The sequence below is a fragment of the Mya arenaria genome, chromosome 11, assembly GCF_026914265.1.
Source record: "Mya arenaria isolate MELC-2E11 chromosome 11, ASM2691426v1".
NCBI classification, from domain to species: domain Eukaryota; kingdom Metazoa; phylum Mollusca; class Bivalvia; order Myida; family Myidae; genus Mya; species Mya arenaria.
In genome coordinates, this window is record NC_069132.1 from 52,704,652 (window position 1) to 52,720,201 (window position 15,550).

Sequence of the window (15,550 nt, forward strand, 5' to 3'; positions counted from 1 at the left end):
ATCGACCCCAGCCAGTTCGAGCAAACAGGGTTTGACTGTATTTTATGAATTAGCCTAAAGGTTAAAACGACACATTTAAACAAGGTATTTGCTGTTTTATTTTTTTGGATGGTGTCTGGTCATTACTTGTTCGTTATGTCAGAAATATTCCCTTGCTATGAAAACGGTTTATATGCACATTATGTTACGAAATAAGCATTGAGCATAAACGGGCAAGCTGTGAATACTAGTTTATGTATTTGATGAAAATAGAATTCCCGAAACACGAAATTAATCGATTAAATTTAATTTAAATGATATAAAATTAACTTTCAAAGCGTTATTCTTACGATTAAAAGCATACAAATGTAAGGGCCAAACACGTACTTAATTGACCCAAACGAAAGTTGAACTGATACAAAATGAAAATTCAAAGTTTTATTCACACGCGTTAGAATAAACATTTATAATCAAATAATATATATATATATATTTCTGTTCAATAAAACCCATACAGCCGTATCGTTGATATCACGCATTAAAATTCGTCTTGTTTAATTAATAGGTTAACAGGCATTATTTTTTTTATTTCAAAGGAATATGAACGCCAAACGCCTAAGTAAAACTGACCAACTATTTATGCCAGTGGTATGAGCCTTACAACACATGTGGATTTTGGCAAACGCAATACGTGTACCAAGTTTCATACGAACATCTTGAAACTTTTAGGATTAAGGCAAGTTTTCACATGAAAATGCAAGTCACCAAGTAATAACAAGAGCTTCGCGAATTAGACGGGTAACTTTCATGTACGAAATATGCACGTAGTTGAAGCAAACTTACACCAATTTAATATGAGGATCCTGGAGCGCGTCTCCTTCATACATGTCGCTAAGGCTTACACTCACGTTGCTAGACACAAACAGGCATTCAGAATATCATGATGTTAAAACCTACAGATCTATGGCGGCTCAGTGTGAATAAACCCATTGATGTTAGCCGTGTTTGCCGAAAATGATACTTAATTTTTCTTTTGTTAGCGTTGTATGCCATAGGCTTATCACTTATTAAATCACATCTTGAAAGTCTCAATGTATATGAACATCAGACACAGAAGTATAAACAAATTCTATGATTTACTGAGACAACTGATTCAGATTCTTTCACTCATCCAACAATAACATCAAGTTTAAAAAACAGCTTTAATTCTGCATTGTTCTTAACACACTATCAATATGAAATTTGGCATGGTTTTAAAAGCGTGCAATGTATATCATATGGACATAGAATTGTAGTTTGACTTCCGGTAATCAAACTTGGCGGCCGCCTAAAACTAACGTGGCAAAAAGTAAACATTTAACTTCAAATTAAAAAGCATAATAAGCATATAAGAACCCTAAACAACCTTGCAATGGATCAAGCAATATATACAGGGAAGTATTTACCCTTAAGTGACGGTTACCTCCACCCAACACCGAAAAAACGGACCAGAGAAGAGACGACCTCCACGTCGACGGGTGGGGTAAGGACCCCACCACCTCAACCTAGAGGCCCAAACTCCAGCCCGAGCCACCCAATATATCCAGATAGTTATCCATCCCTGACCCAAAATAACACCCCTGTGGAATTTGAGCTTTTAAAGCAACTCCCAAATGATGAAAAACTGAATGTCATTCTTGAAAACATTGTGTCGTTGAATTTGGGACACTGCAGAATAAACAATGTAGAGCACGCCTGTGCATATAATCTCGCTTCACTTGATATTGTTGATGAACGACTAAGGCTATTAGAATATAAATCAATCGAACTTGAGGCCCGTCAACGTGAATCAAATATGTATATAGGTGGCCTGCCAGAAGTGCTAGGTAAAAACTGCACGGACCTTGCCTTAAACGTCATCGCTCAAAATCTGAAACTGAAAGAAGAGGACTTTAATGTCGTATCTGCATACCGGGTTGGCAAAAGGCAACATCAGCAAGGCCCCCGACAATTACAACATAGGCTCATATTTGTGTCTTTCTCGCACCCAGGCCAGATAAACCAGGTTATGAAAAATGCCTTTAGGTTGAAGGGTTCAAAAGTGAGCTTGAATAGGGACTACCCTAGGGAAATTCAGGAGGCGAGAAAAGCCCTTTGGCACGAATTTAAGGCAAACAGGGATAGATTTGGAGCCAAAAACGTAAGAATCAAATTCCCAGCTGCCCTAGTGGTAAATGGCCAAACAATCCGGGACCTGTTCCCGAACTGGAACACTGTACTAGCCGAAAGCCGCATCACAAACCTACAAAGACGTGTGATGTCTGCATACGAAACAAGACGCTCCGACCTATACGAGACGCCAGCTCCCGCCAGTTCCCATTCACATGCCACCAGGGAGCCCCAGACAGAAAAGAGGGTTCAAAACTCACCCCCAAGTGTACCACCAAGACCCAATGAAGCAGTTACGGCTACAGTACCGACTTCCGGCCAAGCGGCTGCACCGGGCGCCTCTCACTCAATACAACAACAACACGACGGGGTCGTAACTCCCCTCACCATAGAGCCAGTTATCATGGCGCCCCCGCCAATTAACAGTGCAGAAACGCCCCCTCACAGCCAAACAGCTTCAGAACCGCCGGCCCAGCCCTCCGGAAATGGTCCCGCATAGGACAGACAGGGTTCAGTGACCAATGAAAGAAGCTATGAAACATTGTCAATAGGATCTTTAAATGTGTGTGGAATTAAATCAAGATTGAATTACACGGAATTTACAAATTTAATCAATATCCAGGATATATTTTGCTGTACTGAAACTATGTTATCAGATTTAGATATCATTAGCATTGAGAATTATGATTTTTTATCACAACCTAGAAAACAGAATGTTTTAAAGAAATCAGGAGGTATTGGATTGTTTATAAAAGACAAACTTGTCAAGCACTTTGAAATTATAGAAACTCAGTCTGATTATATCATGTGGGTAAAGGCTAATAAGGGATCTCTGTCCATAGATAAAGATGTAATATTGGGTATTATTTACATACCTCCTGAATCTTCTAGATTTTTTAGCCATGATGAAATGCTTATTTTTGAAAATGAAATAATTGATATGTGTAATAACCATGACAATGTTATGCTATGTGGTGACACAAATGGTCACACTTCAAATGCAAAGGATTTTGTTGAAAGCGATGATTTTATCGCAGATTTATTCAATTTTGATAACGAAATCTTAGATTATTTTAATCAAGTTCGAACACTTGATTTAAATAAGTTAACGCTAAATCGCTCATCTGTTGATACCAAAATAAACACAATCGGTACAACTATTTTGCAAATATGCAAAAATAATAATTTATTCATCTTAAATGGTAGGTTTGGAAGGGATAAGGGCATAGGAAAAAGTACCTATAAGCAAAATTCCGTTATAGATTACTTCATAAGCTCGCCTCTTTTTTTGAAAAATATACTACAATTTGAAATACATGATTTAGACCCACTTTACTCCGATGGTCATGCACTATTATCTTTAACTGTGACTCTATATACTGCTGCAAATAACCCGCCTGGTGATAAAATTATATCCTATAGTCAAAAACATAAGTGGAACGAAGAAAACACACGCGAATTCGTCAATAAAATAAATAACGGAAAAATAGAACATTTGCAATCACAACTAGACCAGTTCGAAAACAGTGATGAAAAGCAAAATATTATAGATAGCATAGCAAGCACATTCGCCGACCTTTTTAGCGAGGCAGCCACAAATACTTTTCCCGCCAAACGTAAAAGCTCTTATAATAATAATAATAATAATAGCAATAATAATACGGCTAAGACTAACAAACCATGGTTCGGGCCTCAGTGTAGGAACAAACGAGTTGTTTACAACCGAGCAAAAAGGCAATATAATATTGATAAATCGGAGAATAATAGAATGTTACTCAACCGTAAAAGTAAAGATTATAAACGTACGATGAATTTCTATATTAGGCAATACAAATTTAATTAGGCCAATACCTTAAGGAATATGCAGAAATCCCAGCCAAAAACATACTGGTCTTACCTTAAAAACATTGAAAAGAAAGTTAATGGCGAAACGCCTAGTATTGAGGATTTCCAAGATTTTTTCAAAAATCTTAACACCACCAACGGTGCCGAAAACCCAGATATCATAACCATTAATATTGATAATGACGAAGAGACACTAAATTCACCTTTAACTTCCTTAGAAATCGAAATTATGATTAATAAATGAAATAATGGCAAAGCTTCTAGTCCATCTGATAATATATGTAACGAATATATAAAGTCAACTAAACAAATACTTTTACCTATATATGTACAATTCTTTAATTGCATTCTTAATACCGGATTTTTTCCGAAATCATGGGCAGAAGGTTACATTATACCAATTTACAAACAAAAGGGATCAACAAAATCTCCTGAAAACTATCGTCCGATAACAATTTTAAGTTGCTTAGGAAAATTATTTACAGCTGTGCTTAACGAACGGTTAACTAAATTTTCGGATAAGTACAGAATTATTTCTGAAAATCAAGCAGGTTTCCGGAAAAATCATTCCACCTCGGACCATATTTTTACCTTACACTTTTTAACAGAATTATTAAGATTACAGAAACAAAAGCTATTTGTTGGGTACGTCGATTTTAAACGTTGTTTTGACTCCATCCCTAGAATTGAATTATTCCAAAAATTAATTTCAATGGGCATAGACGGCAAGATTCTTAGAATTGTGCGTAATATGTACTCGAACATCAAATCTTGCGTTCAACTAAATGGAAATAGCTCCGCAACTTTTTCTTGTAACATAGGCTTACGCCAAGGAGAAAATCTTTCTCCAATACTTTTCTCCTATTATTTAAATGATTTGTACGAATTTCTGGATACTAGGAATAATGATGGAGTAACGATTGAGTATTTAGTAGAAGATTTAACGAACTATTTAAAAATTCTTGTCCTTTTGTACGCCGATGATACAATTATACTGGCCAGATCACAAAATGATTTTCCGAAATGCCTTAGTGATTTTAACGAATATTGTCAGCATTGGAAGCTCGAGGGCAACATAAACAAAACAAAGGTCATGATATTTGGGGCGAACAGAAGATCGTGGAGACATTATAGATTTACACTGAACAACGAAGAGCTAGAAATCGTTGATAACTATAAGTATTTAGGAATGGTATTTAGCACAACTGGGAAATTTAATTAAGCCAAAGAACATTTAGCCCAACAAGCAAAAAAGGCTCTTCATTTCCTATACAGAAGAATTAATAAACTTGATTTACCAATTGATCTTCAACTTAAACTATTTGATCATACTATTGTTCCTATATTAACTTACTCTTGTGAAATCCTAGGATTTGAGAATACCGAAATTTATGAAAAAATTCATCTGGATTTTTTAAGGAAAATAACAAATTCAAGGAAAAGTACACCTGCATATATGTTATATGGCGAGCTTGGCAGAGAACCGCTTAAAATTACAATTCAAAATAGAATGATTGCTTATTGGAGCAAACTAGTACTATATGAGGACTTATATGCATCAATTGTTTACCGCTCGATGCGACAAAGTAACCTAAATTTTAAATGGCTTAATTATATAAAGTTTATTTTTGACTCCACTGGTAATTCAAATTTGTTCGAAAATCAAATAAATGTAAATGTTAAGTTCACAAGTTATAGTATAACGAAAATATTAAAAGACCAGTACTTACAATTTTGGCACGAAAAAATGAGATCGTCCAATAAAGGAATATTTTATAATAGCTTTAAGCAAACGATTACACAAGAGAAGTATTTAACTATCATTCCACTAAATCATGCTTTAAATTTATACAAACTTAGATCATGTAATTTTAAATTTTCAGTTGAAACTTTAGCATGGCAAGGAATAGAATACGCGCACAGGCAGTGTCCGCTCTGTCAGTCAGACATTGGCGACAGCTACCATTACATATTAACGTGCACATTTTCCAGGATCAAAGAAAAAGCTTCATTTCACGATATTATTGGCAGCATCCAAATATGATAAAATATAGCGAGCTTCTAAGTACAAGTAATAAAAAAACTCTCGTTAATCTGTCAAAGTTCGCCAGATATCTGATGAATCACGTGAAATTTTAACAATTATTGATTACTCTACTTCTTCTTACCTCCAGGCTTATATTCCTAATCACGCAGCGATCATTATCTCTACTAAGTCCATTATTCATAACTAGTTAAATCTAAATAATCTCATATTAAATTTGTAGTCCAAGACCACTTACACCATTCATAATTTTCTGCACGTGCTTTTTGTACCGTTAGCCAACGAAACGAGGCGAATTTCCATTCATAAAATATCCCGAGTTTAAGGGACTTGTTTTTACAACAGATCTGTTAGTATACATGCCAAATTTTAAGCTGTACAACTTTGTATTACATTGATTTCCTTAATCATGCCTGTTAGCGATTTGTCACTGTACCCGGTGGTAAAATTGCCTCAATTGTTATTTTCCGTCATGTTGTTTACCCAAATTGCCTGTATATGTTATTACATGTCTGTTGTAACGATATGTTACCGTGACAAAATAAAAAAGTGAATGTGTGTGTGTGTGTATGTGTGTGTGTGTGTGTGTGACAATCACAAGCCGTATTATTATGTTATAAATTCATGGACAACTTAAAGAATTATATTTAGAGTAGTAAGAAGTTTACAAGCATTGAACTTTTACCGTTACTTTACATCTATCAATACACAAAACTTCCAACCCTGCCTAGATTGTCAAGACAGTGCTCAGTAAACCCCGCTAATTGTCTGCTAACAGACTCAAAAAATTAATCATGATTCAATTCATTGCCATTCTGTCAGCAGTTAATTTCTCCCTCTGATTACAAGAAACCCGACCCCTGACCAAGATCTGAAGCCCCAGTCCCCAGGGGGATAAACTGCCTCAAATGAGAAAGACAATGGCACTGACAGATCAAGCTAATCAAATTATATTCTTTATCTTCCAATCTTCATCAAAAATCGAGTTCCATCTTAGCTGTAAAGCCAGTATAATTACGAAGCATTTATTTTAACATTATTATTCATTGAGTAAAAATATAACAGCTGATACCTCTAGAAGAATGTTAAAAGTGCTTATTTTTAAAGAATAGACCATTCAGCTGTGTCCACTTTTATTTGAGAAACATAACTGGTGAAAAAAATATTTGGTAATAGTACGTTCTCTGGTTTTATATAAAGATGATCTCAAATGAGTGTTTTTTTTGTAGCACACGTATTAAACTCGTCATTTTAAAGCGATTAAAACGAGGCCCTTTATAAATTTGAGATTCTATCTATAACGTAACTCAATAACAGTCGAAATCTAGGTTAGCATTTATTTAATACACATGCTCGTGTCCTAGTGTGAATAATTTACATTTCGTGTTGTAAGAATGCTTCATCCGCAGGAATAAAGAGTCCGACTAAAAATCAATTTAATTTACGATACAAATATTAATCATTTCTCAATTATAAACCGATTTTCAAAGGTTTTACTTAAAACAAGAACAATATATATTTCAGTCAATTTAAATCAAGCAAATCAGAAATAAGAGTGATGTCGTAATTGCGTGACGTCATTATTCATCACGCGATTAGTCAAATGGCGTTTGAAGTTTTGAAAGACCGTTGGTCAGCGTTACAGTCGTTTCTAATTGTGTGTATTAGCTTTGGTGGATTGCAGCATTGTTTTGTTTCATTTAATAAATGTTCACATGGATATTACCTCCGTGAATTGGGCACCAATATGTTGGTTAAATCCACCAGAAAAGAGTGAATATTGATGTGGAATCAGTGACTGTGTGAGTTTGAGCATTGCTGGCGAAATGCATTTATCAAACAGTCTGCATGGAAACAGACGGGGTATTTTAACTGAATAAACGATGTTGGATTTTCCCTTGTGATGATTTGGATTCATTTGGCTGTGGTTGCTTATAAATGTAGTGTGCTTGTGACCCGATAAATGCGTCATCTGGTTCGCACGGGTTATTTTACAGCACGTGTGAATACGTTTCTTCTGTGACTCGGTAACTTAATTTCCATAGTTATAACACCAGTTGTATAGGAAAAATAGAGCATGGAGTTATATTACTTCATAGCCGTAAGTTGTGTTTTAAACACATATGAATGTAATGGAAAAACTTTCACGGACAGGACTCATCTTGTTCTTTTCTTCTTTAATTGAGAGTATATTGTGTTGCAACTGGTTGTTGAACGGAGTGAAATTTGCTCAAGATATTTATTCAACACCAAATTTCCTGATTTCACGGTAATTCCCTTTAACAAAATCGACAAGCCTGCTTTGACTTTCTATGAGGGGCCATAGAAGAGTTCAAAATGTTAATAAGCCTTTCAACCTTTATCAGTGGACACTAATGAATCAAGAAATGTACCTAGCGCACATGATCAGGTTCACTTTTAGTACGGTGATCTCATAAATATCCCATGAATATGTTATCGAGTGCTGCAGAGATTGAGTGACCAGGGGAAAATGACACCGGAGGGAAATTAACCAGAGGACACTATTTTCTTGGTGCTGCATAAAAATGAAGGATACCAAAATGAGAGTAGGAAAAGTACTCATTAATGTTCTTATCAAAAATTATATTGTCAAATAAGTAAATGTAATAATTATATTTTTGGGGAAATATTTTCCTATGATGATAATTTACAGAACCATTATCATTGATATATTATCCAGCAAATTTTCTCTGATCATAAAACTTTTGACCAACGCCCATAAACACTGTTCGTCCATTTAACGATTTGACAATTTATGGAACTAATAGGATCGGGTCGAAAGCCTTGAAAAGCCCAGGGTTATCACCAATGAGTTACCATTTATATTATCACAGAGAGTGCCAAGGAGTATTAATAGCCTATAAAAGTGTGTGAATAAGGCTAAATGCTGCCCAGTCCGTCATCTTCTTAAGACAAAACTGGACTAGCCTGGCTCAGATCAGGTCACATTTTAATCTTATTGAGAGTGCAAGCTAATATTAGCCCGCTCTCAATTCCAAATCAAAAGTCAGCGCGCACAGGGCTGGGACACGATTTCAACGATGTCAATTCCGAAATAACGATACGCTCGCATTCAATTTCGCACACTTTTCAGAAAAAACTACGATGAAATGTTCTTGTTTTAAATCATTTTTAATCATATTATAAAAATTAAAAAAAAACTAATGTTAAATATTGATAATAATTGAACTCATGGTTACGCCATTCGTGAACTAAATAGCTTCTGGTGCTGATTTGGTAAAATATATTAAGACCTTACACTGTTACAAATATTTATCCTCTATTTTGTTGAATGTATGGGAAAATCATGAACAATCATCTGTACATGATCTTCGTTTACAAAAAGGTTTGGGTTTTTTTCATTTGTGATGATATTTATGCTTTGTTTTATTTATTCAAGAATGATGTAGAAATTCCATTTTACGTTGTTTTGTTTTGTAGTTTAACATGAAGTAGTTCAAAACTACATGCAGAGTTCAATTGAAAACATAATAAATGTTCGAGTTATTTAATTCATTATGTAATTGAGCTTTATGCTCGTTACTTCGATGAATAATTAGTTGTATTTGAAGCCCTTATCTGTTTCAGTCGAGAGTTATGTATATTGAACTTAATTTTCAATTATTTCTTCATAAAATTTAGAGGACACTTTAAATGCTATTAATTATGTATGAGAGATGATCTTATTAAACAAAAATCTGCAGCCAATTTAGGGAGTATGAATTCCGATCAAATCAACTGTTTGCGTATGTTTTTTGCCGCTACCTATAAAATTGGACGGTAACTTAAACTATTTTCAAAACAATGAATTTAAATTCAAATCTAAATCACGTGCATTTAAATATAGACAGACATGATTTACACTATTTACAACGTTGTCAATGACATATTCAAAATATTGTTATACAAATTATCTGGAGCAGCGGTAAATAGATATTGAAATGCATGTCTTTTATGTTAAAAAACACATTTGTATTTTACTAGTGTTATACCGTTTCATTCAAACTTAACTTAATCAACCGACATTTTTTTTCTAGTTATAAATATTATGAAAGGCCAGGTTTAAAAACATGCCGCCAAGTCCTGGGGTTTGTTGATTATAAATTCGTCTTGTTATTAGTCGTCTTGCAATTTGATCATAATAAAAAAATCATACCTGTGGCGTTTATTCTTACCATCAATGTATAACATTAAAATACGTGAATTGTTCTACCGTTAAACAACATTCAAGATTTATCAATTTATTCCGTAAGCATTTCTGTGATAATAGATAAAAGACTAAATATGTAAAAAAAAAAGAATCAAGACACAACAAATTATATTGAAAATGTTTGGAGAATCTGCAAACGCGCAAGTTGCAGTTTAACAACACATTTTAATGAGCGCGTATCACCTCAAACTTGGGAAACCAAAAATGATGTTTGTTTTTTTCTATTCAGTCGCCAATAATGTTTTTATTACCTAGGGATATCTAAACAACAAATTCCAAGACCGCAAAGTTTTAACTGAAATTCATTTGAGGGTTTTATCATGTTTGTGGTGATTTTTCATGTTGTAAATAACTGCTCCCCTGGCCAGGACCTGTCAGTAAGGATTGGATGTAAACGGCCACTTATCTCTGGGTTTGACATAAACTTGGCACCTCAGTGTACTAAATCAATGTAACATTTTGACCTTCCTGGCAAGCTTTCTGTCATGTCATACCAGATCCACGTAAATAATTTTGGGATGTTTTTATAGAAAAATTTGCAATGCTATATGTTGTTGTATCTACATTCTGAAATGCATGCAAATGTGGCAGTAACACGATCATTCATAGAAAAGCATTAGAGCATAAGATATGAATAGTGAAATGTTCATTTTTTAAACATCCCATGACATGACACTAGTTTTGCTGCATCTTGAATCAGTGTCAAGGTTGAAATTCATATGAGTAGATAACTTTTGCACCGAAACGCTGTCAATGACAACAAAGCTCTCGTTATTGAAAGAAAAAAGTTGTGGTCCAAGCAATTCAATTGTATTTTTTCCATGATGTATTGCTTCTACTGTCTTCTTGACGTTCAATCTTTTGATATTTGGAGAAAAAAATGAGCTTTTGCCCTAGACCTTTGTTGGAACTCTTGAAATGAATTCAATGCAGAAATATAAAATATGAATTTGCTATTCATGCCATAAAACAGCAGTCTGTCATGGTCATAAATGATTATTGGTATTACTTTAATCAGTTGTGCAAACATTGAGTGCACTAGACTGAAGCACCCTGAGCACTCTCGTCCAAGGCGAGTTACTGTCGGTCATGAGCATGTTTATATTATCTCAGTATATGTATTAGTATACCCTTGAAGCATTCTGTCACTGCATGCCTATGACAACGCCATAACAATGTTAATACCTTTGAGGCATTCTGTCACTGCGTGCCTATGACATCGCCATAACAATGTTCATACCTTTGAGAATATCTGCCACTGCGTGCTTATGACAACGCCATAACAATGTTAATACCTTTGAGGCATTCTGTCACTGCGTGCGTGCTTATGACAACGTCATAGCAATGATTATACCTTTGAGACATTCTGATACTGCATGCTTATGACAACACCATAACAATGTGCATACCCTTGAGGCATAACTGTCACTGCATGCTTATGACAATACCATACCTATGACAATACCTTTGAATACCCATCAGTCCATATATGCCATGAAAAGGAACGAGTATAAAATACTTTTTAGGACTCAATTATCACCGAATGCCTATGACAACGCAATGGCTATGAAAATACGACTGGATACGTAAATGTCTCTGCATGTCCATGACAATACTTTTTGTTTTGCTTTTTGCCATTTCAGCATATTGAATTTCAGTTGCGGAATAGAATTACCAATTGTTATGTCATGTAGTAAATTGCATTCATTTTAAATTTCTCTGTATACACTTCGAGATACATATAATTCCCCTTATCTTATATCCGCTAAGTTAAGTTATTGTTTTAGTAATATTCAGAGCGTCTACAGGCCTGTAGCTACAACGAGACACAGTTGCAGATCATAGTTGCAGTAACCTGTCAGAAGGTTTATTATTGGTCCGCGCAGTAACATATTTAACAAAAAATAAGACTTTCAAAACCAGTTTTATTCTAAACAAAAGAAAACGATGAAACAACTGGATGCATTTGTAACCACCTGTTAAAACACCAAAACACGGGTTTTTCTATCTAAAACTAAATGTTTAACAAACAATATGGCCATATAGGAAAACATTAAAACAAAACAAATATTATTAATGCTACTTTGCTATCTATCTTCAAAATATGACAAGAATTGACTACATGTCTAGAACGACAATTTACTTAAACATTTACTTAAACATATATCCAATGCATCAGAGACAAATAAACAGTTTGAAATCGACTTTATAATACTTAAACATCTTTGCCAACTTGCTATGCTACTTAAAGTGTAAGAACACTTATCTGTCGTATTATTTGTCACTCATTTTTTTAGAGTTCACATTTTTCTTCCAGTTGCACTCATCTTTTTATACAAACCTGTTTCCCCGTGTATTTAGCCTCCATGCCCTTTTTCTACAACCAGAACAGAGAAGTGGGGCCTTGAAGTTGTTTGGGTACAGGTCCTTTATGTCCAAGAAGTCACCATCTGAGCCACAATCGCAGCAAACTGGTGTTGCGTTCCTAGTGTAGTAGGCAATATCAATGTTTGTTAAGCGGCCGAATACCCGTTTATCTACACGCACAATGTCCATCTTCAATGGAATCCTCATACACGTGCCAGTGCAACTTGCAGATTCAGGGTTTTAAATAAACATCCAATCGATTAACTTAACTATTGCCCAAAAATCAGATGCGCGCGAACTATACATAAAAAAGCAAAGACATAATATTATATGGCAAACAATTACATTACATGAACAGCGCATTACAGTGTGAACACAAATATAAACAATCACTTGCAACTTCAATTGAATAACATAACGTTAATATTTCAATAAAGTAACAATGAAGTAACAAAAAATATAGTATGGATAATTAACATTTATGGTGGTGATAAATCATAAACTTATTGTCATCCATCTCAGAGGAAAAACAATTAATTTATGATGCATAGAAAACAATGGGAAAGGGTGGGAGGATAATTAAAACATATTGCAGAGCATCCAGTCTGATAAGCCCGCATGAAGCGAGGAAATGGTTCCAAGAAAACACACTGGGAGGTCACTGACCAGAAGATGTGAAAAGGAGGGGCCAGTAGTAGTTTGTCTTAATACAATTAAGAGTCTTAATTTTATAATTTACTTTCTCATCTCTTGCCATTACTTACGGTTGTTTTTTCCCTGAATGATCGGTTTAAAGGCAGAATTAAAGTACCTTTTTATCTAAATAAAACTCAGGAAAAATTATTTCATTAAACATGCAGTTTAATTTTTAAATAAAGGTCCATCATTGTTTTCCAGTATATGCAGTGCTTGTACTCTCAATTTGTATAATTTATGGCCTGGACAGACACAAAATGCTGAGTCAGCACGCCAGGCCAGGTTTAAAAAAATAAACATAAACCAGGAATTTTTATGATACAGCAGTAGAAAGGTCATGAAGGTCATAATATTTCAGTAACATTGATGCAGTACATTGAGGTGCAAAGTGTATGTCAATCATAGAGATAAGTGGCCGTTTTCACCCAATCCTTACTGACAGTTCCTGGCCAGGGGAACTGTAATTTATAACATGAATAATCACCACAAACATGGTCATAGTCGAAAATGTATTTCCGTTTGAAATATGTTGTTGTTAAATGAATTCTCAAAGGGTTAAAATCCCACAAAAAACAATTGCCTTAGCATAAAAGACAAAACATTCTTGATTATTTAGGTCAATAAAATGAGGCAACATTAATACCATTGGGAATTTCTCATCCTGGATGAAGATGAATCGTCAAAATTAAAATGGACTTTAAGAAACCCAAAATGTTGTCAGACAATATTAGTGAAAGTGAAGTACGCTGACACATTCTAAACCACAATGTTTTCACATAGCATCTGGATGCCTTCAGAAATATTAGAAGTTGTATTATTCCAAAAAATATAACAAGTTTTATTTTACACATGTCAGCGCTTATATTTGACAAAAGCCAAAAGTTCACTACGAAAATTGATGACGATTAATTATAGAGAAAATTCAAATTAAGAAATATCAAAACAAAATACTAAAGCATTTTGGCAGGTTTGAACATTAACCCAGTCAGTCAGTATGTTTAATGTAAGCTTGTCCTAACACAATGTTTAGTCTTCATTCAACTTAAGTAGGGCAAAATATTTCAATCCTCTGCTTTTGTAAATGATGTAGCAAACTTCATTCTGTGAATTCAAAACCTTATAAATTACTAATAAATGGATTCAGGCCACTTGAACAGATGTGTTAAATCCACTTTTGAAATCTGAGCCATCAATCAACAAAACAATTTGGAACTTTTTTACAGAAATATGTTTGTATCTTAACAAAACATCTTGTTCACTTTTCTCCCAAACCTATGGCTGGAACCCATATCAGATGATCGCTACAGTGTTATCAATGATTATTTTCAAAACAAGAGTTTCCATTGAGATTGACTCGGGAATGAAACCAATTAATGATGCATTCTTTCCAGTGGAAATTTATTTTAATCTTTCTTCTTAATCAAGCATTCATCTTGTCAGTTTACATCAAGTTTACATCACTTATGCCGTAATGGTATCTTTTTAACGATGATATGGTTCTTATCCAGTTTAAAATGCCATATAATGTTTAAACTAGCATCATTAGATTTTGAGATATTCAAATTCTCATGTCATCATCATTAACTTAATATTATTTTGATTGAAACAAAACCATTACCATTTTTTCATATTCAAAAAAAAGGAATTACAATGTTTGAAGATCTGAAAACCCCGCTTTTGATTAAGTGATGAATCGTATAATGCCGCCTTTCATCTGGTAAGTATATGCAAAATGACTAAATATTCTAGTCGTGAAGTAATTGTAAGATCATAAACAGCAATGCCGCAAGTGGAGTAGAAAGCGACCTTTCCAGGTACTGAACTCCCTAATTGGTGTGCTGCATTTGTGAGCCTTCAAAGGAGTACTCGGGACTCACGAGGGAAGTACGTAGACACTGGTAGGCATTGTCGCAAATTTTATCATTTTTCGGTACGCAGACAGATTATGGGAAATATATTTTTGAAAAGTGAAAACATCAGTGTATATTAATTTTGTTGGTTAAAGCAGATTCGAATATTGCGGAATATTCGGTACGCAAGGTTCGAGTGCAATTACAAAACCTCTTTTTGTAAGAATCTGCTAATGAATATTTAAACTTTTTTAAATTCTCTCGATATGCTTTTCTTTACAAATAACGAAGCTGCAATGCCCTGAATACAGTCATCGCTTATTGGGAGTTAATTAACTAAGTTCAAGCATAGACACAAATTAATTGCATTGCCGATGCGTGTCCATTGGT